Below are 26342 nucleotides of genomic sequence, written 5' to 3' on the forward strand. Positions count from 1 at the left end.
GCCACCGTATGGAGCTTCTGCTAGCAGTCAATTAGCTTGTTTCCGATCAAACACTGCATGTTTACTGTAACCCTCGCACCCTCACAATTTAGATGCAACACATTAATTTCATAGTGATTGAGTACTACTGGCTCCATGCCGACTTCTCTCCTAGCGCATAACGCGACAAAGGTCGCAATTTTGAAGTTGACTTTCGAGTGATGTAGCTTTTATCACATGAACCACTGCCAGTTTACTGTAAACATCGTACCCTCCTTTTGACGATAATACAAAGAAACTGCGTCACGTTTGAATACTACAGGCACCACGCCGACTTCTATCAAAGAAAAAACGAGGATACGGTCACCGTATGGAGTTTCTACTTTGAGTTCACTAGTTCCTTGGCACCACTTCCAGTTTACTGTAACCCTGCGCTCTCTCACATGGAGATGCAGCACACAAATTGCGTCGAGACTGAATATTACAGACTCACTGCAGACTTCTATCCAAGTGTTTGACAGAGCTAAGGGAACCGTATTGAACTTCTCCTGGTAGTCAATTAGTTTCGTTAAGATTCACCACTGCGAATTTACTTTAAATCTGAAACCCAAATATGGACAATGCAACAGATAAATTGCGTCGCGGTTGAATACTACAAGCTTCATTACCTTTCGCTCCAGACGACTTAAGTGGCTACGGCCACCGTTCGGAACTTGCCCTGGCAGTCAAGTAGCATGTTTCCGATGCACCACTGCCAGTTTACTGTACCCTGGCACCCTCACATTGACGATGTAACACAGAAATTCTGTCGCGATTGAATACTACAGGCCCCATGCCGTCTATTCTCCAAGCTCATAACCCAGAAACAGACATCATTTGCAACTTGTCCTTTGAGTAAAGTACGTTTTTTCCGATTTACAGGTGCCATTTTACTGTAAACCTCACACCCCCACATTGGCCACATAACACAGCAATTTCGTTGTGATTGAATACTACCGGCACCATGCAGACAATTATCGAAGCGACTAACGCTTTTACGGTCATCATTTGGAGCTCCTGCTGGAAGTCAGGTGGCTTGTTCCGATGTACTACTGTCAGTTTACTGTAAATCTCCCACATTAATATTGACGATGAAAGACACAAATTACTCCTGATTGATTGCTACAATCGCCTTTCCTCTTCTCTAAAAGGGGAAAACGTGGCTACAGTCGGCATATGAAATATCCCCTGAGTGTTAATTATCTTGGTTCTGGGGCAGTACTACCAATGTACTGTAACCGTCGGACTCTCACACAAGACCATGCAACACAAAAACTGCATTGCGATTACATAATACAGTTTCCATGTCGAATTATCTTCAAGGTTTCCACATGGACACGGCCACCGTATGGAACTTCTCCTGGGAGTCAAGTAGCTTGTACCGACGTACCACAGCCGGTTCACATTAAATCGCACATCCTCACACTCTCGATGCAACACACAAATTGCGTCGTGACGTCGTGCTACATTCTTCATGCGTTTTCTCTCCAAGCGACCGACGCCGCTACGGCCGTCGTATGAAACTTCCCCTGTGGGTCAAGTATCTTGTTTCTGAGGCACCACTGCCATTTTGTGTAACTCACGTACTCTCACACTGACGGTGCAACACACAAATTTGGTCAGGCTCCACGACTTTTCTCTCCAAGCGGATAATGTGGGTACGTGCACCATGTGCAACTTCCCCTGCGGTTCAATATAATGTTTATGCATGTTTACTGTAACCATCGGACAATTACACTGACGATGCAACACACAAATTGCGTCGTGATTGAATACTACAATGTCCATGCCTTTTTTCCCCAAGCAACTAACGTCGCTACGGTCACTGTACGGAATTTCCCCAGGGATTCTGAGCCGTGCCGGTTCGTATCGATTGAGCGATCGGGTCGGCATGGTGTGATCTTTGGGCTCGGCCGTTTGACGTCGCTTTTGGCCGCGACGGGCTGTGGCGCTGGAGAGGACAGACCGAGAGCCGCGCTTCGCTGCGGAGTCAGGGGGAGTGTGTTTGAGCAGGCCGGGGCCCGACGTAGAGGTTGCGGTGTGTTTGACACGTTTGCAAGACCGAACATGGCTTGTAGAGTGGGAGCTGTACTCGGCCACATTACCCGAATCGAGTCCTGCGGCCCTGATTTGGATCTGTAAGGGATTTCATCAAAGATTTGTGTGTTACAGTGAAGTGTGTGCGGCACCCTGTCCAGCTGGCCCACTTGCTGTGGGTTCTGGGTCCAGCTGCCTCTGGTCTGGCTCCAGTGCCCCCTCCCTTCTGCTACTTGAAGTAGCTCGTGCCTATGTGAAGTCACCTGTTTTGAAAATCTGTCACGAAGGGGTGTCTCTGTGCGTATTTTTCTTAATTTCTGATATCCATGTTTCGTTAAACTTTATCTCATTATTATAGTTTCCTTTTGCGAGCTTTACTGGGTACGGAATTTAATTAACTTGCGAATCACTTAATGCTTGTTTGAAGATTAATTTTGTTGCTTGAATAGGGCGCTTGCCCGTTTTTGTAAGGACTCTTTGCTAACTTATCTTATCACAAAATTTTAAATATAAAATTTTATTTCCTAAAGAAAAGCTTTATAAAAGTTTGTTGTTACAAACCGTGAATGTTGATTATGTGACCCGGCCCTCCCGCTCAACAGCAATTGCCTGATTAGGGCGGATTGACCACCACAAAATGGGGGATACGGAGGTTGGCGCGCCGGGATGTCATACGCCATTCGGATTTTACATTGGATTGTCCTCGTCACCCCGAGTCTGTTTGTCAAAACATCAGGGAAACGCCCTAATACCTCTGACAATGCTTTAGCTTCTTCCTCCCCAAAATGACTAAGCTGAAACTGACAACTATGCTCCACAACACTAGGAACGCCCTGAAGGATCCGGTAAGTGCACAATCTGATGTCTTTACCCGGACAAAATTTAAAAGATAATCTCCTATCGTCAAAATTGAGAAGCAAACCGGTTCGCTGCATATTGCAGCCCAGGACGATACTAACAGACAAGCCTTTCTCTAGTAAAAATTATACTGGCCATAAAAATCCCTGGATCGCCACACTTCTTCGCAAGGAACCGACCGGAGGTAACACCTGCCCATTGGCAGTACGACATCTCTCCCCGCCTCTTCCTAAGGGGGCGAATTTACAAACAGCTTGCCTATTGGCATAGCAGTCCCAATCCATGAGACACACACTACTTCTCCCCGAATCTATCAAGGCACAAACAGGTTCATGATTGACGCAGGAGCAAACGAATGGTAAAAAGGGGTTAGTCACCGCCCTAATACGATTACACTGATCGGGACGAGAGGGGACCGTAAGACGCCCACGCTTCTGGCATCAGCTCTTCGACGCTCCCTGCCTTGCAGAGGACACTGGTGCACAAAATGGTAAACGTCATTACAACGAAAACAACCCCTCCCCTTAGGGCGAACCAGTTGCTTCCCAACCTCTGGAAGAATTCTTCCAGTGCGCTCACGCATGGCACGTCCTTTACAATCCCGCTTCTCATCAGCAAAACGTACCCTCTAAATAGTGAACACGATCTCATCCAATTCGGAAAAGGTAGTGGATCTCCGAGCAAACATTACTCTTGACCTATCTTTAGGTTTAACGCCTTCTAAAATGCTCTCAGTAACTTCGCCTTCAGTTAACGATAATCCCAAGGTAGCAACTGCCATGCGGATCTCCTCAATATACCTCTGGAGAGACTCACCCTGGTGCTGAACGCGAAAACAATATTCATTCATTAGATCGCCTTGCGGCGTTATCTTGTCGCGTATGATTTTTTCCCTTAAACCACGAAATTCTCCTTGGTCAGCAAGCAGCTCGCTCACTCGGTGACTCAACCAACCTCTGGTAAGAGGATACATTAACTGAAGAATCACCTGATACGAGACGCCCAACGCGTCCGCATGTTTTTCAAAATTTACCAAAAACCATAAAACTTCTACGACCTGTTCTAATTCATAAACAGATAATAATAAAATACTATGAAACAAATAAAAAATCGGGTTTGGAAACCTTGCAAAGGCTCCAGACATACCTTGAGAATGTGCTACACTCGCCCTAGAACACCCCAATTTATCGGGATTATTCAAGACCTGACTACCTTGTTCGGCCATTGCCTGTAACAACAACACTTTTATAAAACTTTCCTTTAGGAAATAAAATTTTATCTTTAAAATTTTGTGATTAGTTAAGTTAGCAATGAGTCCTTACAAAAACGGGTTGGTTGGTTGGTTGTTAGGGGAAGGAGACCAGACAGCGTGGTCATCGGTCTCATCGGTGTACGGAAGGATGGGGAAGAAAGTCGGCAGTGCCCATTCAGAGGAACCATCCCGGCATTTGCCTGCAGTGATTTAGGGAAATCACCTAAAAACGGACAAGCGCCCTATTCGAACAACAATATTAATTTTTAAACAAACATTACGTGATTCGCAAGTTAATTAAATTCTGTACACAGTAAAGCTCGCAAAAGGAAACTATAAAAATGAGAAAGTTTAACGAAACATGGATATCACAATTTAAAAAAAAAATACACACTGACACTCCTTCGTGACAGATTTTCAAAACAGGTGACTTCACATAGGCACGAGCTACTTCAAGTAGCAGAAGGGAGGCGGCACTAGAGCCAGACCAGAGGCAGCTGGACCCAGAACCGACAGCAAGCGGGCCAGCTGGACAGGGTGCCGCACACACTTCACTGTAACACACAAATCTTTTATGAAATCCCTTACAGATCCAAATCAGGGCCGTAGGACTCGATTCGGGTAATGTGTCCGAGAACTGCTCCCACTCTACAAGCCACGTTCGGTCTCGCAACGTGTCAAACACTCCACAACCTCTAGGTAGTGCTCCGGCCTGCTCAAGCACGCTCCCCCTGACTCCGCAGCGAAGCGCGGCTCTCCGGCGCCACAGCCCGTCGCGGCCAAAAGCCACGTCAAACGGCCGCGTCCAAAGATCACACCATGCCGACCCCATCGCTCAGTCGATACGAGCCAGCACGGCTCAGGGTTAAGTATCTTGATTCTGAGGCACCGCCGTCAGGTAACTGTAAATATCGCACTCTCACACTGACGATGCAACACACAAATTGCGTCGCGATTGAATATTACAATCTCCAAGTCGACATCTCTCCCAACATTTTCTACGGCAACGGCCACCGTATTGAACTTCTCCTGGGAGTTAAGTAACTTGTTTCGATGTACAACTGCCAGTTTACTGTACATCTCCCACCCTTACGTTGACGATGCAACACACAAATTGCGTTGCGATTGAATGTTACAGGCTCCATGCCGACTTCTCTCCAAGGATTTGACATGGCAATAGCCACCATATGGTACTTCTCCTAGGAGTCTAGTAGCTTCTTCCAATGCACCAATGCCACTTTACTGTACATCTCCCACCCGTAAGTTAACGATGCAACACACAATTTGCGTTGCGATTGAATGTTACAGGCTCCATGCCGACTTCTCTCCAAGGATTTAACATGGCAATAGCCACCATATGGAACTTCTCCTAGGAGTCTATTAGCTTCTTCCAATGCACCACTGCCAGTTTACTGCACATCTCCCACCCTTACGTTAAGGATGCAACACACAAATTGCGTCGGGAATGAATATTACAGTCTCCAAGCCGACATTTCGCCTAACATTTCCTGCGGCAACGGCCACCGTATTGAACTTCTCCTGGGAGTTCAGTAACTTGTTTCGATGTACAACTGCCAGTTTACTGTACATCTCCCACCCTTACGTTGACGATGCAACACACAAATTGCGTTGCGATTGAACGTTACAGGCTCCATGCCGATTTCTCTCCAAGGATTTAACATGGCAATAGCCACCATATGGAACGTCTCCTAGGAGTCTAGTAGCTTCTTTCAATGCAAGGTTACTGAAAACTCCCAGTCTCACACTGACGATGCAACACACAAATTATGTCGTGCAAGCTGCTACATGCACCATGGTCACGGTATGGAAATTCCAGGGGTATCACCTTGTTTCTGAGTCACCACTGCCAGTTTACAGTAACCCGCACACTCCCACACTAACAATGCAACACACAAATTGCGTCGCGATTGAATATTACAGGATCCTGGCCGACTTCTCTCCAAGCGTTTCACATGGTAAACGCCACAATATGGAATTTCTCCCGGGACTCAAGTGTTTTGTGCCGATGCACCACTGTTTGTTTACTTAAAACTCCCATCCTTACATTGATGATGCAACACACAAATTCCATCGTGATTGAATGTTACAGGCTCTGTGCCTTTCGTCTCCAAGTGACTAACGTGGCTATGGTCATCCTATGGACCATCACTGAGGGCCTTCTTGTTTCTCAGGCACCCTGTCGGTTTACTGTAACCCTCGCACTCTCACATGGACGATGCAACACAAATTGCGTCGAGATTGAATATTATAGGGCATGTATACTGAAAATCTTAGTTCGCGGGGAATTGACTTTGAAGAAGAAACATTTGAAAATTGTTATTTACAGTTGGTGAAAAGTGTTTTGCTGCATATGATGACCCTTCTTTGCTAGCAGGTCTTCCAGCTTCTTTTTCACCTTCCTGAATGTTTGTCTTGCTTTCTTGGCCATATTAGATTCAGACATATCTGCATCAACTATCCTCATTTTATCGCACTGTTGCAGCTCAGTAATAATATTTTCACCAAGATTAATTCCCAGCTTTTTCAGTACCCAACACTTTACAATATTCCACAATTGATGTTATAACAGCATCATGGACTTCTAGTTTCATTGTATGCATGCCTACAACTACAGTTTTAGGAAGGTGGTCCTAAGTATGCTACTGAAACATTCATTTCGGTTCTGTGTCTGCCCATGCCGACATTTCCTTAGATGGTAAGGATAAGCCAAGTCTGAAAATAAGTTTAATTGCTGTAATAACAGCAATAGTAAAAGAATGCTTGTGAGAATAAGATTCTCCAGTTGCCTGAGCCCTATTGTATTTGGACCACGAATTTTATCCTGATGGACACAATCCATGACATGGCTTATCAGTAGAGGTCATATAGAAGCATATGTCCCAAACATCTATTTTCATTGCCTCCAGATTTTCTTTACTTCACCTAATTGCCTGTCCATAGTATACCTGCAAATGTTCTATATCAGTTTTAGTTAACCGACTATGTCCGGTCAACAATTTTCCATCTTCTAATTTTTTCCTCTCATATCAACAGTTAGTTTTCTCAGCCTTGTTCCCAGACGTTTTTGTACCTGGCCTACACATTCTATTTTGCTAATAATGGCATCTTCATATGGCTTAGAGTTCACCACATTATTGTATCCCTTAGCGTCACCGTCGCCCAAACATCTGACGTACCGTACGCCTCTTGTTTCTACGGAGTGAGAAATATTTGTTGTACTCCATGAACTTCGATACCACCACTTTTTCCTTTAAAATTAGCCACACCGTTGTGCTCTTTATGATCATTCACTTAACATCATTTGCAATATTTAGACATTATCTCCACATCTAACACTTTACCGGTGTCTACACTCGTGGTAGTCACTAGTCCATTAAGAGAAGTATGTCCTCTTTTCTGCCATCTTCCATCGAGTGCAAGTGCAATATCCGAACATCCATCATTTTCTTCCAGTGCTTACCTAGCAGCCAATTTCATGCTTTCCTCACTGACCTCACATACAGCTTTCTCTAATATTGCAGTCAGTTTTTCAAATTTATTTGGTGGTTGATGTAAGTTCATCACTGAACAAAATGTTCTCCCTGTGGCCATGCACTTCCTATGAATTGTAAGGCACAAACTAATCTAATATTGATTTCATAACGGCCACTTTTGTCTGGTTTTCATAAACTCATAAATGAAATCACAGCTGATCATTTGGTGCAAATCAAATCCAAAGCAATTGCAATTCTCCCACTGGCACTCTCACAAATTTTCACACTCTGTGACTCACCACACTGTCTACATTGTAAAAATTTAGAAATTACATCTGATAATATTCTCAAATTTATAATAATGTAACTGCGCCCCTTGTCACTTAAATTCGTTATAACTTTCTTGAAATGGTGAGAGCTTCTTTGATGATGCACTTGTTGAAGAATTACAATTAGGAACATCGTTGCCACGTGACATAACCTCTTGAACAGAAAGCTTTCTAAAGTTGTTTCCCTAAATTGTCATTCCTTGAAAATACCTTTAAGTTCCGTCATGCTCAATAAACACTACAAAACACACGTAAGCAAGCTGTGCACACGTAAGTATAGCTACTCGCAATCACGCTTGAACAAAACTAAATTCGTGTTTGAAAGCGTGTTGTTCACAAACAGCAGAAACAAGAGAATACCGACCATAGCATTCCAAGGATAGCCAACACACAAGGGAGTGAAAAAAATCCCTAACATGCACTGTAGGGCATATAAAGTTCTAAAATATATGCAGAAAAGTGAGTGACAAAGTTTGGAGTGGCACATAAACGCACGTGGTAGGAAAATGCCCTTTAAAAGTTAGAAAATTTTTTTTGGCAAAATACTGTTCTGAGTACTTAAATAAAACCTTAATCTATCGAAACATGATTAAAGATGAAAACCGATTTTTTTTACTCGACCACGGTGCGGTCCTCTTAACATGGCGACGGCCACATTATGGAATTTTTCCTGGAACTCACGTAGCTTGTTCCGATGTACCACTGAAGGTTACTGTAGTTTCCCACCCTCACATTGACGATGTAAAACACATAAATTGCGTCGCGACTGAATGCTACTGGCACCACGACTTTTTCTCCAAGCGACTTATGTAGCTATGGTCACCATATGGAACTTTCCCTAGGAGTAAAGTACCCTGTTTCTTAGGCAACACTGCCAGTTTACTGTAACCCTCGCACTCTCTCACTGACGATGCAACACAAAAATTGGGCCGCGACTGAATATGACTGACTGAATATGCTGACTGCTCTCTAAGCGTTTAACATGGCAACGGCCGCTACATCTAACTTCTCCTGGGAACCAAGTAGCTTGGTTCGGTGCACCACTGCCAGTTTCCTGTAAACATCCCACCCTGACGTTCACAATGCAATACACAAATAGGGTCGTGACTCATTGCCACATCTCCTTGCCTTTTCTCTCCAAACCAATAACGTGGCTACGGCCACCATGTGGAGCTTACCCTGGGGGTCAAGCACTTCGTTTCTGAGGCACCACTGCTAGTTTACTGTAACCCTCACTCTCTCCTGGGAGTCAACTACCTTGTCCGATGCACCACTACCACTTTACTGTAAATCCTACCCTCACATTGTTGATGCAACACAAACAGCGTCGTGATTGAATGCCACATGCCCCATGCCTTTCATCTCCAAGCGACTAACGTAAGTATGGTTCCCTTATCGAACTTTGTTGTGGTTGGCAGGAGAGCCAACACAGGGTTACTAAAGGAGGCCGAAATGCACGCGTTTTAGCTCACGCAGGCTGGTGTGAGGTCTGGACAATGACAAGGGAATTAGAATTGAGAAATACGGACGTAGCTGGTGGAATACTTAACTTTAATCCATTAATGACAAACGTAGCTCTTGACGATACATGGTTTACAATATCAACAGTACTGATAATGGCGCCTTGCTGGGTCGTAGCAAATAACGTAGCTGAAGGCTATGCTAACTATCGTCTCGGCAAATGAGAGCGTAGAAGTCAGTGAACCATCGCTAGCGAAGTCGGCTGTACAACTGGGTCGAGTGCTAGGAAGTCTCTAGACCTGCCGTGTGGCGGCGCTCGGTCTGCAATCACTGAAAGTGGTGACACGCGGGTCCGACGTATGCTACCGGACCACGGCCGATTTAAAGGCTACCACCTAGCAAGCCTGGTGTCTGGCGGTGACACCACATTCCTCCCCCGCAAATCGGCGTACGGTTGTGGCATAAGGCTTCCGCCCGCCGTGGGGAGGACCCCATGTTGACGTATGCGACGAGGTGGGGAGCCTAACAACAGGCGAGGCTGTGCCACCCGCACCCTGCCATGCGAACCGCGGGGAGCTAGAAAACGCCTGAAAACCTGCTCCAGGGTGCACGCCAACATGCGGTGTATGCGCCCGTAGAGAGATAGGAGGGGCCGAAGGGTCGACCTCCATCGGGCCGGGGCACCTGACGGGCGAAGACGACATATGGTCCGGAGTGGGCAAGATTTCCATGTCGGAGGACAACTGGTCACGGGAAGCGATCGGCGGCGGGGGCCCAGGGAGGCGCCCGGCGGTTGCAGCGACGCGTCCACTGCGGGCATCGCCGGCGGGAGAACAGGAGGCGGCGGCGGTGGCGGCGGCGCGTCGCCATGGGGCAAAATGGAAGGCAGCGTCGGTAACACCTGGGGCTGAGGCGAGCCAGTAGATGGGTCACCAGGGCCTGACGGGACGGCACCGTCGCTGAAAGCTGACGGCGAGCGGCAGATCCCGTGCGACGACAGAGGCGCAGCTGATTGAGATGCCGACGCACCTCACCAGAGGCCCCCAAAACCAGATACAGAGCGCGGCCGCGAAGAATGCGCCCTTCGAGCCAACGCCGTGAACCTCGGTAGTGGCGATAGTAGACAACGTCGCCTGGAGCAAAAGCAGGTGTCTGCCGCTGCACAGGAACCTGATGCGGCGGATGCAGCAAAGACATCAAGGTTCGATGAGGGCGACCGTGGAGCAACTCAGCCGGCGAGCGACCATCTCGGGGCGGAGAGCGATACGAGTACAAAAAGAGCAATAAAGCGGCCTCCCGAGAATGCGACTCTTTCAACTGCAACATTTGTGACTTGAAAGTCCTGACCAATCGTTCAGCGCCACCGGTTGACTGTGGCGAAAACGGCGCGGACGTCAGATGTCTAATACCACTGGCCGTGTGAATGACCGAAATTCTGCGGACATGAACTGTGGGCCATTGTCTGTGGAAGACCTTCAATGCAAAAGATAGCGGATAACGCTTGGATTGTGGCAGATGACGTCATGGAAGACATCCGGACAACAAAAGGAAAATTACTGAATGAATCTACCACAGCCAACCATCAAGCATTCCAGAATGGACCAGCAAAATCGATGTGTAAGCGTTGCCAAGGGGAAGTGGCTTTTGGCCACGCATAGAATTTCCGCGGTGGTGCTGATTGTTGTTCGGCACACACCATGCAAGAAGAGCACATATTCGTAATCGCGGCATCGATTCCGAACTAAGTACAGTGCTGACGAGCAAGTTGTTGCGTTCTCACTATACCCCAATGTCCTTGGTGGAGAAGCTGTAAGACAGAGGACTGTAACGAACGTGGTACCACGACCCTGGACTGATCAATATCAGAACGCAACAGCAAAACACCACGTCGTACAAAAAGTCTCTCCTTGTGAGCAAAAAATCGGCGAACCAACGGGTCCCGATCCGTGACTTTGACAAGGGCCATTGCGTAGCAACAAAACGCAGAACGGGAGCAAGGACAGGGTCGGCAGCTGTGGCTGTAGCTACACGACGAAAATCAATCGGAAACGATTCGACCACGTCATCGGTTTCCGCATCAATGAACATGCAAGCAAGTTCTGAGGAATCGAATGTCCTATCCTCGGCAACAGGCAGCGGGACAACGCATCGGCGTTTCCGTGCTTAGCAGTGGACCAATACAAGATATCGTAGCGGTACTGCGAGAGGAAAACAGACCAGCGACTGAATTTCTGCGCTGTACGTGGAGGTACAGGCTTGGTCGGATGAAAAAGCGATGTCAAAGGTTTGTGGTCTGTGATTATGGTAAAGTGACGACCATACAAGAAATCATGAAACTTTGTATCACCAAATACGAGAGCCAATCCTTCTTTCTCGATCTGTGAATAATTTCTTTGCGCACACGAGAACAATAAGGCAATAAGGCGATCAAAAATGGTTCAAATGGCTGTGAGCACTATGGGACTCAACTGCTGTGGTCATTAGTCCCCTAGAACTTAGAACTACTTAAACCTAACTAACCTAAGGAGATCACACACATCCATGCCCGAGGCAGGATTCGAACCTGCGACCGTAGCAGTCGCACGGCTCCAGACTGCGCGCCTAGAACCGCAAGACCACCGCGGCCGGCAATAAGGCGATCGTGCGATCCATCTTTGTGCGCAAGCACAGCACCGATACCGAAATCCGATGCATCCACCAAACAAAAGGGGCTTCCGGGGATCGAACGGCATAAGGCAAGTATTGGAAACCAACTCCGATTGTAACTGGCAAAAGGAGCGGTCGCATTCCTTCGTCCAGACGAATGGAACACCTTTACGGCGTAAGCGATGAAGCGGAGCTGAAATGGAAAAGGCATGTGGTACATATCTGTTATAATACGTAATTTTTCCCAGCTCACTCTGTAGCTGCTTCAAATTCTGCGGCGACGGAAAGTCTTGCATGACACGAAGGTGCGTGGGACCGGGATGTATGCTTTAGGCATTGAGTACATGTCCCAAGTATGGCAAGACCCGAGCAAAAAACACACATTTGTCCTTTCGCAAGCGAAGACCATTTTGTCGCAAGACCTGAAATAATGTTCTGAGATTGGCCTAATGTTCTTCTTCCGTTTTTCCGGAGATCACAGTATCGTCCAGATAATTTGCTGCAGTAGGGACTGACGCACAAACAGTTTGCAGATATTGCTGAAGCAATTCAGGGGCGGATGCACACCCGAATGGCAGTCGTTTGAATCGGTACAAACGAAGATGCGTGTCAACCACCAAAACGCGCTGGGATTCTTCGTCCACCGGTATTTGCAAGTATGCATCTGCGAGGTCCAACTTCGAAAAATATTTACCCGGGCACAGTTTGTCAAAAGATCTTCCGGGCGGGGTTAAGGAAAAGTTGCAATCACTAGTTGTGGATTCACTGTTGCCTTGAAGTCCACACAAAGTCTCAACTTTCCGGAAGGTTTTGGCAAAATTACTAATGGTGATGCCCAGAGAGAAGCCTGCACACGTTCAATTACACCTTGTGATTCCAAATCGTGTAATGTTTTTGTGACCTCATCACGCAATGCTTCGGGAACATTGCGCGCTCTGAAAAATTTCGGTTGCGCGTTTACTTTCTGTTCCGAATGTGCTTAGTAGTTCTTAGCGCAACCGAGGCCCGGCGCAAAGAAGTCTGCAAATTCTTCACATAGAGGAGAAACACTGTCTGAAGGCACAGTCTGGTTCACTAATAGGACCTGATTTACTATAGACAAGTTAAACAACTGAAATAAATCGAAACCAAACAAGTTCACTGCACAAGAAGAACGAAGGACGTAAAATAACACAAGTTTTGTTTGCCCCTTGTATGTTGCTAGAAGGCTGCACTGTCCTAACACAGGGATACGTTGACCTGAACAACTACTTAATTTAACATTTGCGCGACGTAACGGAGGTGTGCCCAGCAGTTTGCAAGTGTCTCGATTGATCAGTGAAACTGCAGCTCCGGTATCGAGCTGGAATGGTATCACTTTGCCGTTAATGTCCAAGTCTACAAAAAGTTTATTGTCCTGCTGACGACAAGAGCGACTGTCTCGTGCAACGTGAACTGACACTGGTACATAATCACTTGCGACTTGACGGGAGTTCCGGCGATGTCGACGCACACTATTTTTGGGACGAACACAGTCACTGTTAGAGAGAGTGGAACTGGGCGGAGTGGAATGAACTACATGAATTTCCATGGGCGAAGTTTCGCGAGCCTGAGTAGCTTTGGTTCGATTCCGATTCCGGCGCGAAGCAAAGGGCCTGGAACGGTTTTCAGCTTCCGATCGAAGCTTTTTCTGGCAAACACTCTGGACATGTCCTTCTTTATTACAATAAAAGCAAATAACTTGGCGTGACGGGCAATTCTCACGCGAATGTTGAGTAGCAAATCGCGGGCATGATTTGATAAGTGCATTTGCTTGCCGGCGCGGCAAACGTGGCTGAGAGCCTGGCGGCAGCAGCGCGGCCAGGAGCGGGGGCTGTTTACTGCTCCGTGCAGCTCACCCGACGGGCCGGTTAACCTGACACACTGCTGGCGAAGTTTCAAATGATTCCTCAGCAAAGTCAAGTGTGTCCTGCCGATCCAATATGTCCATCACTTGTTGAAGGGAGGGATTTACTAGTTTCAAAATCGGTTCCCCTATACGAACATCAGAAACGTTCTGTGCAATTGCATCACGTACCATAGTATCTGAATAAGGGAGACCACATTGACACTCCAAAAGCAATCCCCAGTAAGGCCTTGCAAGGTTGCAGCCCACTCCCGATTAGTCTGACCTACCGTACGTTTTGTACGAAAGAAGGTATACCGTTTCGCAACTACATTGACTGATTCTTTGAAATTTGCATCTAATGCAGACAAAATTTCTTCGTAGGACAGAGTTGCTACGTCACGTCGGGGAAATAATTTGACTATCACACGGTACGTGGTCACGCCGACCGACGATAGCAAAAAAGGCTGCCGCTCGTTACCTTGAATTCTGTAGGCGGCGAGATGGAATCCAAGTTGGCGTGACCACTCCGTCCAGCTTTCCAGTGCAGCATCAAAAGGTCGAAAAGTGGGTGCAACAGCGTGTTGTGGCTGCGTTAGCGGTGAAGCGGCTGCTGTCGCATCGTTTTGCATCGCACATTGACCCTTGACGAGCTGTCGAAGGGCATCCAGTAATGCCTGCGTCTGCTGATTCTGTAAGCGATAAAATTCGGACAGTTCATCTGGAGATTGTGGCGAAGCCATTACACAAGTAAATTAGGGCAATTTAGATAAGAACACTTTTACTCTCGTTGCCAATGTTGTGGTTGGCAGGAGAGCCAAATGCACGCGTTTTAGCTCATGCAGGCTGGCGTGAGGTCTGGAACATGACAAGGGAATTAGAATTGAGAAATACGGACGTAGCTGGTGGAATACTTAACTTTAACCCATTAACGACAAACGTAGCTGTTGACGATACATGGTTTACAATATCAGTAGTACTGATAATGGCGCCTTGCTAGGTCGTAGCAAATAACGTAGCTGAAGGCTATGCTAACTATCGTCTCGGCAAATGAGAGCGTAGAAATCAGTGAACCATCGCTAGCGAAGTCGGCTGTACAACTGGGGCGAGTGCTAGGAAGTCTCTCTAGACCTGCCGTGTGGCGGCGCTCGGTCTGCAATCACTGATAGTGGCGACACGTGGGTCCGACGTATACTACCGGACCGCGGCCGATTTAAAGGCTACCACCTAGCAAGTGTGGTGTCTGGCGGTGACACCACAAGCTTCCCCTGGGGGTCATCTTCATTCTGATGCACCACTGCCAGTTTACTTTAACCCTCGCACTCTCACACTGACTATGCAACTCACAAATTGCATCGCGTTTGAATATTGCAGTGTCCAAGCTGAAATCTCTCCAAGCGTATAACATGATATGGCCGCCATATGGAATTTCTCCTCGGAAACTTTCAGTTTACGTTAGATTTCCCACCCTCACATTGACGATGCAAAACACAAATTGCGCTGTGATTGAATGCTACACATTCCATGCCTCTTATCTCCCAGTGACTAACGTTGCTATGGTCACCGTATGGAACTTCCCCTGATGGTCAAGTGTCTAGTTTCTGATTCACCACTGAAAATTTACTGAAAACCCTCGCACTCTCACTTTGACAATGAAACACACAAATTGCGTCGTGTTTGTGTATCACAGGCTCAATGCCGATTCTCTCCAACCGTTTAAAATTTGAAACGGCCACCTATGGAACATCTTCTGGGAATCAAGTAGCTTCCTCCGATGCACAACTCCGAGTTTACTGTAAATCTCCCACCCTCACATTGACGATGCAACACACAAATTGACTCGTGATTGAATGCTACACGTCCCATGCCTTTCCTTTCCAAGCGAATCACGTAGCTTTGGTCACCGTTTGAAACTGTACCACTGCACTCTCAGGCTGACATTACAACACACCATTTGCAACGCAACTGAACACTACAGGCCCCAAGCCGACTTGTCTTCAAGCGTTTAACATCTCAATGGTTACCGTATAGAACTTCTCCTTGGAGCCTAGTAGGTTGATTGCTAAAGGTTCCGTGCCTTTTCTCTCAAAGCGACTAACGTGGCTACGGTTACCGTATGGAAATTCCTCTTGTGGTCAAGCATCTTGTTTCTCAGGCACCACAGTCAGTTTACTGTAACACTCGCACTCCCACACTGACGATGCAACATACAAATTGAGTCGCTGCTGAATATTACTGGCTTCATGCCGACTTCTCTCCCAGCGTTTAAAATGACAACGGTCATCTCACAGAATTTCTCCTTCGCATCAAGTATCTTGTTCCGATGCACCAGTTCACTGAAAATCTGACAGCCTCATATTGACGATGAAACACAAATTGCGTCGTGGCAGAAAGCTACAATCTCCTTGTCTTTTCTCTCCAAGTGACTGACGTGGCTATGGTCACCATATGGATTTTCCACTGTGGGTCAAGTATCTTGTTTTTGAGGCACCACTGGCTGTTTACTGTAACTCTAGCATTCCAAGACTGACGAAGAACACAGAAATTGCGTCATGATTGAATGCTTCACACTCCATGCCTTTTCTCTCCAAGCGACTGACAGCTACGGTCACCGTATGGAGCTATCCTTTTCCTCAGGCACCACTGCTAGTTTACCGTTAGCCTCGCACTCTCACACTGAAAATGCAACTCACAAATTGCGTCGCGATAGAATATTACAGGCTCCATGCCAACTTCACTGCATGCGTTTAACATGGCAACGGCCACCATATGGAACTTCGCCTGGAAGTGTAGTAGCTTGTTCCGATGCACCACTGCCAGTTTCCTGTAAATCTCTCACCCTCACATTGATGAAGCAACACACAAATTGCGTGGTGTTGGATGCTACATGCTCTATCTATTTTCTCTCGAAGCGAATAACTTGGGTACGGTCACCGTATGTAAATTCCCCTGGGGGTGAAGTATCTGGTTTCTGTGGCACCAATACCTGTTTACTATACCCTCACACTCTCACACTGACGAAGAACACAGAAATTGCGTCATGATTGAATGCTTCACACTCCATGCCTTTTCTCTCCAAGCGACTGACAGCTACGGTCATCGTATGGAGCTATCCTTTTCCTCAGGCACCACTGCTAGTTCACCGTTACCCTCGCACTCTCACAATGAAAATCCAACTCACAAATTGCGTCGCGATTGAATATTACATGCTCCATGCAGACTAAACTCTAATCGTTTAACATTGCAACGGCCACTGTATGGAACTGCTCGTGGGAATCAAGTAACAAAAGCACCACTTTACTCTGTCTCTCACTCTCACATTGATGATGCAACAGACAAATCGCTTCGCGATTGACTATTACAGGCTCCATTCCGACTTCTCTCTATGCATTTAACATGGTGATGACCACCGCAAGGAACTTCTCCAGACAATCAAGTAGCTTGTTCCGATAAAGACTGCCAGCATACTGTAAATCTCCCACCCTCACATGCAACACACAAATTGCGTCGTGATTGAATGCTACAGGCCCCACACCTTTTCTCTGTAAGCTTTTAACGTGATTACGGTCACCGTATTGATGCTCCCCTGGGGGTCAAGTATCTTCTTTCTGACTCACCACTGACAGTATATAGTAACCTTCAAATTCTCACATAGACGATGCAACACACAATTTTCCTCCTGGTTGAATATTACGGGCTCCACGCCGGCTTCTCTCCAAGCGTTTAACATGGCAACAGCAACTGTATGGACCTTCTTCTGGGAATCAAGTAGCATGTTCCGATGCACCACTGCCAATTTACTGTTAATCTCCCACCCTCACATTGACGATGCACCACACAAATTGCGTCATGATTGATTGCTACAGGCTCCATGTCATTTCTCTCAGATTTACTAGCGTGACTACGGTCACCGTGTGGTAGGTCTCCTAGGGATCAAGTATCTCATTTCTGAAGCACCACTACTAGCTTACTGTAGCCGTCGCACTCTCAAACTGACGATCCAACTCCCAAATAGCGTCGCGATTGATTACTACTGGCTCCATGAAGACTTCTCTCCATGGGTCAAACATGGTAATGGCTACCGTTTGGAACTTCTGCTGGGAGACAAGTAACTTGTTCCGATGCAGCACTGCCAGCTTACTGTAAATCTCCCACCCTCACATAGGCGATGCAACACAAACACTGCGTTGTGATTGAAAGCTACATGCTTTATCAATTTTCTCCTCAAGCGACTAACTTGGCTGTGGTCACCGTACTGAACTTCAATTGGGGTCAAGTGTCTCGTTTCTGAGGCACCACTGCCTGTTCACTGTAACCCTCTCACTCTCAGACTGAAGATGCAACACACAAATTGTGTCGCGAAGGAATATTACGGACTCCATGCCGATTTCCTTCCAAACGTTTAACATTGGTACGGCCACCGTATGGAACGTCCCCTGGGAGTAAAGTAGATTATTCCGATGCACCACTGCCAGTTTACTGTTAATCTCCCACCCCCACATTGACGATGCAACACACAAATTGCGACGTGATTGAATGCTACAGGCTCCATGTCATTTGTCTCCAAGAGACTAAAGTCGCTACAGTCACCGTATGGAACTTCCCCTAGCAATATTTATTTTGTTCCTGAGCCACCGATGCCGGATTGCTGTAACCCTCGCACTCTCACACTGACGATGAACACACAAATTGGGTCGCGATTGAATATTACATGCTTCGTGGCGACTCCTCTTCAACCGTTCAACATGACAATGGCCACTGTATGGAACTTCTCCTGGGAGTCATTTAGCTTGTTCCGATGCACCACTGCCAGTTTATTGTAAATCTCCCAATATCAAATTGACGATGCATCACACTAATTGCGTGGTGATTCAATGCAACAGCCAGGATTCGTTTTCTCTCCAAGCGACTAATGCAACTATTTTCAAGGTATGCATCTTCCGTGGGGGGTCAAGTACTTTATTTCTCAGCCAACACTGTCAGTTTACTTTAACCCTCGCACTCTCATACTGATGATGCAACACACAAACCGCGTTGCGATTGATTGGTACAGGCTCCATGCCGACTTCTATCCAAGTGTTTAATATGGCAACAGCGAAATTGTGTAACTTCTCCTGTCAGCCAATTAGTATGCGCCGTGCAACAGTGCCAGTTTACTGTAAATCGCCCACCATCACATTGACGATGGAAGACACAAATTGTATCCTAATTGAATGCTACGTGCTCTGTCAATTTCAACTCCAAGGAACTAACTTGATTTTGGTCACCGTATGGAACCTCAATTGGGGGTCAAGTATGTGGTTTCTGAGCCAACACTGCCAGTTTACTGTAACCCTCACACTCTGACGTTGCAACACACAAATTGCGTCGCGATTGAATGTTAAAATATCTTTCCCTTTTCTCTCCAAGCGACCAACGTATGTACTTTCACCATATAGAACTTCCCCTGGAGGTCAATTATTTTAGTTCTGAGGCAGAACTGCCTATTTACTGTAACCTCGAACACTCACACTGACAATGCAACACACAAATTGGGTCACGAAGAAATATTACAGGCTCCATGACGACTTCTCTCCAATCGTTTAGCATTGCAACGATAAATGTACGGAACTTCTAATGGCAGACAAATAGCTTTTTCCGATGTACCACTGCCAGTTTACTGTAAATCTCCCCTCTCTCACAATGACAACGCAACTCACAACTTGCGTCGTGATTGAATGCTACAGGCTTCGTGCGTTTTCTCTCCAAACGACTGACGTGGCTACGGTCAACGTATTTAACTTCCCCTGGCTGTGAATTATCTTATTTCTGAGGCACTACTGCCAGTTTACTGTAAACCTCCGCACCCTCACATTCACGATGCGAGATACGCGTCGCGATTGAATGCTACAGGCTCCATGCATTTTCTCTCCAAGAGACTAGCGTGGCTGTAGTCACACTATGGAAAATCTCCATGGAGTCAAATAGTTAGCTTCCGATGGACCACTGCTTATTTACTGTAACCCTCGCAGCCCCATGTTAGCGATATAACACGGAAATAGCGTCGAAATTGAATACTACAGTCTCCATACCGACCTCTCCCCAAGCGCACAACGCGGCCTCGGTCACCATTTGGAACTTACCTTTTGATTGCATTCCTTTTTTTTTCTATGCACTACTGCCAGTGTACTGTAACCCTCACACCTTCACATTGACGATACATACAGAATTGCCGTCAGGATTGAATGTTACAGGCTCCATGCCGACTTCTCTCCAAGCACTCAACGTTGCTACAGTCACTGTATATAACTTCTCCTGGGAGCCAAGTAGCTTGTTTCCGATGCACCAATGTCATTATACTGTAACCTTCGCACCCTCACATTGGAGCTGCAACGGCGCTCAGCAATATCCAAGGCTCGGTCTGGGATTGTATCACTTACACCCGTTTAGGTGAGACAGGCTCCAAAGTCTTCTTAATCTGGAAGCAACCCAACCAACAGACAGCAGACCGACCAATCAACCAAATCAGTTCCACTCCATGCAACCAGCAAAACGACTACAAGATTCCAATACACAACACACAAAATATTGGCGGCCACAACGACCAACAACACCTCAGCAGTCGAAGTACAAGCCACGCTGGGCAGCAAGAACATGCCGAGGAAAATAAACTGCCTAAAATTACATCAACGATCATGGCAGGTAACCGGAACGTCAACGGCCACAAGGCAGAAGATATCGCCGGTGAACTTCCATAACACGGAATAAATTAAGTTAAAATTCACAGGGTGATGGCTGGAATCTTAGCCGACTTAAATACACATACGTTGTTGCTCGCGGAGCCGGCCGGTGTGGCCGTGCGGTTCTAGGCGCTTCAGTCTGGAACCGCGTGAACGTTACGGTCGTAGGTTCGAATCATGCCTCGGGCATGGGTGTGTGTGATGTCCTCAGGTTAGTTAGGTTTAAGAAGTTATAAGTTCTAGGGGACTGATGAGCACAGATGTTAAGACCCATAGTGCTCAGAGCCATTTGAACCATTTTCTCTCGAAAATGACCCAAAAGCGACAACCAGGATCAAACGAAGAAATGTAGACAGTTGAGGCTCGATAGTAAGTTAAGTGAGGTCTCAACTTTAATGTCCAAAATCGGTTGTCGACGAACTTCGTAGCACTCGCAAGCAGCACCTCTCAGAGGCTCCTGCCCGACTCCATGCGATGGGGGCCTGCATGCTGCTCCACTTCCAACCGACCGACTCTACTGCTGGTCCGTCCGCGACTGCTGCCCCGTCGCGACTGCACTGCTGGTGCGCCTCCCACTCACTACCAGACACACGACCACCCGGAAATACTATCGGTCGCTCCAGAGGTGGTACGACAGAGTGCGACAGTGCGCTTAATTATACGGGCTGCTGCTTCCGCTCTGGGGCTAGTAAGGCAGGAAGACGGTGTCGCCAGTAAATGGAATAAGAAAACGAGCCTTCACTGCCGTAATAATGACAAACAATTAATGTGATGAACACGAGCGGTGCATGGCTTAACCTCCCCCCTCAAACTCAATGCCGGGGTAGGGGTACTCAACCCCTGGGCTACCTGAACCTGAGTTTGCTAACGTGAACCCGTTACCGCTTACCAGAGCAGTTATCCTTCACCGACAGATTCACTGGGCTAAAATACGCACGATGGTGCAAGGTCCTGTAACACTCAGTTTGCTTATTATTATTTACTACGCCCGCCACGGTTTCAGTTTTCCCTGCTGACTGGAGGAGTAATATCCGCAGGAATTAGGCCTTGAATTCTCCACAAGAGGGGAACTAAACGGATAGGAAAGGATGGACGCGGGAGTAGCTCTCAAAGCTTCGTGACTTTTGGTATTAAAGGCAAAATTAAGCCACGGAGGACTAGAGTCCCATTTACTAAGCGTTTTCTAATGATAAATGATCAACGCGGATTTAAGATTTCGGTTAACTCTCTCCGCAAAGGATCCCTGCGGTGTAGTCGTGATATGCTTGACACCACTCTGAAAACAGAACGCCTTGAAAGGAGCCGAAAGAAAGGCTGGAGCATTCACTTAACGAGTTGCTTAGGTGGGCCAAAAACGCTGAATACGTTAAATGAGAAGTAATGGTGGTAGCGGTGAGATTATGGCTCGGAAGGAACCAAGGAATTGTGGACAACGCATCGATGGTAACTAACACATATCGATAAACTTTCTTAGCTCGAGGAAAAGTCCTAGATAATCAATATAAAGTTTGTGCATAGGGCAGGACTCACGCTCAGAACTCAACAAACCCTGTTGAAGATCACTCTTGGGTTTAGCTACATTACACAAGCGACATTGGGATACCATCTCTCTCACATCCCGGTCCATGGAGAGCCAAGTTAAATGCTCAATGATTTTTTGGAGAGGCTTATAAGTTCCTAAGTGCCCTCCCACTAACGAATCATGAAAATAACGGAAAACCGGGCGCACTAAGGTTGCAGGCAAACTGATTTTGTTCACCTTAGCAATGTACATCCTCTAACAGATAATACCACTCTTAACAACATACTTATGCGACAACTCTCCCGCCTACAGGCGCTGCTTAATCGGGCCCCAAATAGAATCCTGATCCTGATGCTGAGCGACAACATCGAACAAGAGGGGAATTTCATGCAACACAATACAATTAAGACTGTCTCCCTCTATCTCGAAAGTTCCCTTACTAGAAGTCAATTCGGCGAACATCCGGCTGAGGACATCTGCAAGAATATTTTCAGAGCCTCTCACGTGTTTAACTTCAAACTGAAAAGCCGAAATGTCTACTGCCCACCTGACCAGTTTTATGCGGCCTACCCAACACCCAGCTCAAAGCCTGATTGGCGCTTTCTAGCTGAGAAACGCGATGTTCAAGGTAGAAGCGGTACTTCTGCAATGCGAACAAAACGGCCAAAACACAAATAGTGTCCTCAAGGCTTCTAACAGCCTTAAACAAATTTTCAATGGCAGCTACTTTCTTACCCACCACCGCCGAAGTGATGACAACCGGATGAAGAACGGCAGTGCGTAAACGAGGCACTAAATCAGGAACACTGCCATCAACAGGTTGGCGCCTTATTTACAACTCGTAAACGAGATGGTCCTTCCGATCCCTGGACACTGTCTGACCGCCATTAGAATACACATGAAACGATCAACTACCAAAATAATACTGTGCCACACAGCAGAAAATGAGGATGACTCTGACAGTAACTGGAATGGCAAGCACAAAGGTGAACACGCTCTGCTACCAGTGAAATGCCTCGGCTAGCAGGACAGAGTGGATTAGAATGTGGATAGGGGCCAAATGAGTTCGTCTCAGTTCCACTCGATATACAAACTTTATTTATCGACACACAATATTAAGACGACGATGCAAAACACTCAAAACCTGAATCGACCTCTTTACACTAACTCTGGATCGGCTGAAGGTCACATTCAAAATCCAAGACACAAGGCTTAAACAAAATTGAAATACAAAGTTCTTCAGGAGTTTTCACCCTAGAATATTTTCTAAATCTTTAATCTGAAGGCCTTAGCAATTTAATTTTAGTGGAATGAAGCTGGAGGTCGCGTATTACGCAATAAGAGGAGCTTCAATCAAACGCCAGACGGCCTTATCTCACAACGTGCAAATTGGGCTAAAGGCCCCTTCAAAAGCGTAACAATCTTGTGACTTAAAGGCTACAGAAGAAGATTACTTTAAGAGATATTAAAATGTCATTATCAGGACAAAGAATACTGGCATTCTACGGATCGGAGCGTGGAATGTCAGATCCCTTATCGGGCAGGTAGGTTAGAAAATGTGAAATGGAAAATGGATAGGTTAAAGTTAGATATAGTGGGAATTAGTGAAGTTCGGTGGCAAGAGGAACAAAACTTTTGGTCAGATGAATGTAGAGTTATAAATACAAAATCAAATAGGAGTAATGCAGGAGTAGGTTTAAGAATGAATAAAAAATAGGAGGACGGGTAACCTACTACGAACAGCATAGTGAACGCATTATTGTGGCCAAGATACACACGAAGCCCACGTCTACTACAGTAGTAAAAGTTTATATGCCAACTATCTCTGCAAATGATGAAGAAATTGATGAAATGTATGAGTAGGTAAAAGAAACTATTTTGGTAGTGAAGGGATACAAAAATTTAATAGTCATGGGTGACTGGAATTCGAGAGTAGGAAAAGGGAGAGAAGGAAACATAGTAGGTGAATATGGATTGGGGATAAGAAATGAAAGAGGAAGCCGCCTGGTAGAATTCTGCGCAGAGCATAACTTAATCATAGCTAACACTTGGTTCAAGAATCATGAAAGAAGGTTGTATACATGGAAGAACCCTGGAGATACTAAAAGGTATCAGATAGATTATATAATGGTAAGACAGAGATTTAGGAATCAGGTTTTAAATTGTAAGACATTTCCAGGGGCAGATGTGGGCTCTGACCCCAATCTATTGGTCATGAACTGTAGATTAAAAGTGAAGAAACTGCAAAAAGGTGGGAATTTAACGAGACTGGACCTGGATAAACTGACAGAACCCGAGGTTGTACAGAGTTTCAGGGAAAGCGCAAGGGAGCAATTGACAGGAATGGGGGAAAGAAATACAGTAGAAGGAGAATGGGTAGCTCTGAGGAATTAAGTAGTGAAGGCAGCAGAGGATCAAGTAGGTAATAAGACGAGGGCTAGTAGAAACCCTTGGGTAGCAGAAGAAATATTGAATTTAATTGATGAAAGGAGAAAATATAAAAATGCAGTAAATAAAGTAGGTACAAAAGGAATACAAACGTCTCAAAAATGAGATCGACAGAAAGCGCAAATGGCTAAGCAGGAACGGATAGAGGACAAATGTAAGGATGTAGAGGCTTATCTCACTAAGGTTAAGATAGATACTGCCTACAGGAAAATTAAAGGGACCTTTGGAGAAAGGAGAACCACTTCCATGAATATCAAGAGGTCAGATGGAAACCCAGTACTAAGCAAAGAAGGGAAAGCAGAAAGGTGGAAGGAGTATATAGAGGGTCTATACAAGGGCGATGTACTTGAGGACAATAATATGGAAATGGAAGAGAATGTAGATGAAAATGAAATGGGAGATATGATACTGCGTGAAGAGTTCAACAGAGCACTGAAAGACCTGCGTCGAAACAAGGCCTCCAGAGTAGACAACATTCCATTAGAACTACTAATAGCCTTGGGGGAGCCAGTCCTGACAAAATTCTACCATTTGGTGAGCAAGATGTATGAGACAGGCGAAATACCCTCAGACTTAAAGAAGATTATAATAATTCCAATCCCAAAGAAAGCAGGTGTTGACAGATGTGAAAATTACCGAACTATCAGTTTAATAAGTCACGGCTGCAAAATACTAACGCGAATTCCTTACAGACGAAATGAAAAACTGATAGGAGCCGACCTAGGGGAAGATCAATTTGGATTCCGTAGAAATGTTGGAACACGTGAGGCAGTACTGACCTTACGACTTATCTTAGAAGAAAGATTAAGGAAAGGCAAACCTACGTTTCTAGCATTTGTAGACTTAGAGAAAGCTTTTGAAAATGTTGATTGGAATACTCTCAAACTCTGAAGGTGGCAGGCGTAAAATACAGGGAGCGAAAGGCTATTTACAATTTTCACAGAAAGCAGATGGCAGTCATAAAAGTCGAGAGGTATGAAAGGGAAGCAGTGGTTGGGAAGGGAGTGAGACAGGGTTGTAGCCTATCCCCGATGTTATTCAATCTGTATATTGAGCAAGCAATAAAGGTAACAAAAGAAAAGTTCGGAGGAGGTTTTAAAATCCATGGAGAGTTAATGACATTCTAATTCTATCAGAGACAGCAAAGGACTTGGAAGAGCAGCCGAACGGAATGGACAGTGTCTTGAAAGGAGGGTATGGGATGAATATCAACTAAAGCAAACCAACGATAATGGAATTTAGTGGAATTAAGTCGGGTGATACTGAGGGAATTAGATTAGGAAATGAGAAACTTAAAATAGTTAAGGAGTTTTGATATTTGAGGAGCAAAATAACTGATGATGGTCGAAGTAGAGAGGATATAAAATGTAGAATGGCAATGGCAAGGAAAGCGTTTCTGAAGGAGAGAAATTTGTTACCATTGACTGTAGATTTGAGTGTGAGGTAGTCGTTTGTGAAAGTATTTGTATGGAGTGTAGCTATGTATTGAAGAGAAACTTGGACGATAAATAGTTTGGACAAGAAGAGAATAGAAGCTATCGAAATGTGGTGCTACAGAAGCATGTTGAAGATTAGATGGGTAGATCACATAACTAATGAGGAGGTATTGAATAGAATTGGGGAGAAGAGGAGTTTGTGGCACGATTTGACTAGAAGAAGGGATCGGTTGGTAGGACATGTTCTGAGACACCGAG

Source organism: Schistocerca gregaria, chromosome 8 (assembly GCF_023897955.1).
Source record: "Schistocerca gregaria isolate iqSchGreg1 chromosome 8, iqSchGreg1.2, whole genome shotgun sequence".
Lineage (NCBI taxonomy): Eukaryota > Metazoa > Arthropoda > Insecta > Orthoptera > Acrididae > Schistocerca > Schistocerca gregaria.